Source organism: Hermetia illucens, chromosome 2 (assembly GCF_905115235.1).
Source record: "Hermetia illucens chromosome 2, iHerIll2.2.curated.20191125, whole genome shotgun sequence".
Classification (NCBI taxonomy): domain Eukaryota; kingdom Metazoa; phylum Arthropoda; class Insecta; order Diptera; family Stratiomyidae; genus Hermetia; species Hermetia illucens.
In genome coordinates this window covers 109,202,133-109,205,405 of record NC_051850.1, presented here as the reverse complement: position 1 = coordinate 109,205,405, position 3,273 = coordinate 109,202,133, and positions in this window count along the sequence as shown.

Here is a 3,273-nt window from a genome sequence, read left to right as displayed (position 1 = left end):
CATTCTGAGTTTCTGATTCCTTGATAACAAGTGAGTGAAAAATTAAGTGAATAGGTTATTCAAAGATTTGTTAGAATCATCACTGAAGAAAGTGGAATTGAATTCCGCCAGTACCGGCAGAGTGTGATTAGCAGAGGCTTAATGTTATGTCCAGAAGCCCGCTTAGTATCAGACTCGCATACAAAATGGGGTGTCTACACATCGCTTGAATGGAACTGTCTCATAACTGAAGTGGATTTGCCAAAATACCAAAATACATAGTTGGTGCGGGTAAGCGATAGTCTGGGCGGCACGTTCATAGTCATCTCCTGCGGGTTCCCTGTAATAGGAACATAGTGCAGTATGTGCGAAGTGGCCAAGCGCAGCTCTGCTCTTGGTAGCCCCTCGTGCAGCCTGCGTCGAGTGGAATCTACTCGCACTATTTAACAATTGCTGGCTTCTGATAGCGAAGGCTCACCACCTGCGCTAAATCAAGAAGGATTTGGTCCGTTTATAATAATCCCGATCGTGAGACCTCTGGGGCCATACGCATGCAAAGGCGTACAGGATTACGGCCGTCTGCATGGAGCACAGGCGAAAGAAATCCTATAGACTCGGGAGCCCTGCACTTCTTTTGCAATTGCCGAATTCTAGCTGGAGTGGGTATATCTAGTTGACATAATCGCGAAACTCATATGCATATTAAATTAAATTAATATTTTAATATGAAAAAGTGAACGCGATTATCTCAGAATCGTGTTTTTTTAAAATACCTTTGCGGTGGACACGATTGCTAAAAAGACACTACTCCAATCAACACCAAAGTTTTACCACCTACCTATTGTGATAATAGCTAGACGCTGAATGAGGCATTTTGGATTTTTTCAAAATATCGTATTTTTAAGTAAAAACAAAATAATATTTAGCACCTCGAAAAAGTAGAGATGTTATTAAAACCACCATTTAAAAAAATCGTATTTTTTCAAATCCCTTGTTTAACTGTTAGGCAATACGACATACTAACAAAATTTTTTTCCAAATCCTGATTTTGGGTGAGTTGTTATTGAGTTGTCGTGTTCGAGCCAAGTCATTGTCAAAAATCCGCCACTTTTTGCTAAAAAAACTTTTCGAGTACCCCACAATATGTATTAATCGACGCTGCTAATGTCATATCACCCACTGCAACTGTGCGTGACCCTTTAAACTATTCTTTGAGGAATTCAAAGAGAACTCTGGTTGCAGGATGAGGAGCTGCTATCCTTCGTAAATACTACGGGCTGGCTGTGAAGATCTGAGCCGACTGGACTGTGCCCACCTTTCTCTGCACAGCAGTCATGGTCTTAGGAGTTCATGGTATCAAAACCGCACATTATAGTGGATTGAGCTCCTCAGAGCGGAAATATCTACCGATAGTCGACAATAATATGGGAGCGACCAATTTTCTTTGTTGTCTGTCTTGCGTGGACTTTCAGTAAATCCAAATAAAACCACAATGGTAGTATTTACAAAACTGAGGACTGAATGGTCTTTGCGTTTTTAGCTAACAAAACTTAATTAGCTTCTATTTTATTTAATTATGACTTATTTGTTATCATTGTTAACAAACAAAACACCTTTTTTGTGTAAACATGTCAAATCAATTAAAAGAAAATTTTATTAAAAAAACGGTCTAAGAGAGAGGAGTCTACTGAATGTCAAGCTGAACTATTCTTTTTTCAATTTCCAAAATTGTCAACCAGAGCGGCAGGCCCTACTTCCAATCAGCCCTTAATTTAGGAACGGCCTGTCGTAGTAAACGCAACGATCTGGTCTTTCCAAGACCATCTATTTTGTCGAGAACCAGGTCGCCAAGAAGTCGAAGGTTCTCCCCGTACACCAACTTAGTAAGGCTGGCAGGAAACTTCACGAACGGCTGTACGGAGGCGAAGCAGAAGGAAAGGCAAGACCTGTGACCAGGAAGGCTTAAGGTTCGAGCATCCCATTGGACTGCGGATGATATGCAGTTGCCCCTTGACGTTTGAATTCCAGGAGCTTTCCGAACTCCGAGAGGAAAGTAGATTCAAATTGCATTCCCTGGTCTGGTCTGGTCGACAGAGGGCCACAGCATATGACTGTGCTGTTATGTCCTTCAGAGGTATTTCCTAAGGCCACCGCGTAAACCGATCAATGATCATGAGACAATACTTGTTGCCGTGCGAATCTCGCGATGTGTATAGTGAGGAAGCGTCTTGTCGGCCTAGGGAATGCACCTACTTCCTTCCTAACATGTCTAACGACTTTTCACTTTTGGCATGCGATGCACTTGTTGGCCCAACAGTTCATGTCCCTGTTCATGGACGATTAGAAATACTTGCTGGAGACTAACCGATTCGTTGTCCGAATGCCAGGAGTAGCAAGATCGTGCACGGCACGAAACACTTCCTTACGAAAAGCGGCCGGAATATATGGCCTAGGGCCCTCATCAGAGATCTTGCAGTAGATAGAGAAATGTGAGCCGCAGATAGGAAACTCCTTGTATTTTTATTTAGCTGGGATTTTGATCGCGTAGATCCGGGACAAAGCGTCAGCGACTAAGTTATCTTTACCCGACACGTGTTGAATGTGAACTGACTAATATAGGTTAAGTGCCAAAGTTGACGAGGAGACACTTTGTCGGTATTTTGCCGTAAGGCGAAAGTCCGAAGCCTAAGGTTCGTGGACAAAGTGAATGGGCTGCTTTGAAAGGAATATCGAAAGTTCCTAATACTAAGATACCTGGCTAATAATTCACCATCATAGGCGCAGTAATTTTTTTGAGCTAGTTTCAATTGTTTTAAGAAGAAACCCAACGGTTTCCAGTTTTGATTCACTCTATGGTGAAGAGCAGCGCCCACTGCTGTGTCTGAGGCATCGACGAACACGTTTAGAGATGCATTTTGTTGGTGGTCTTAGGACCAGACAGGGAAGCATTAAGTAATACCTGGTGGTGAACGGCTTTGGACAGGCAACGACGGTAGAAGCTTATCATGCCCAAGAACCTTCTAAGGTCGCTGACCATCTTTGGCAACGGAAACCTCGCGATCGCTTGCACCTTGTCTAGGTTAGGTTGAATGCGGTCAGGGGTGATGGAATGGCATAGAAATCTCACCTGCCGCTTGAGAAATTTGCATTTGTCAATGTTGATAATTGGGCTATTTTCAAAGAGACATTGAAAAATGCACTCAAGATGTGCCAAATTTTCGAATTCGGTGAAGATGCGACCAGAACGTCATCCAAGTAGACGAAACAAAAGTACAAATTTCGTAGTACAGAGTG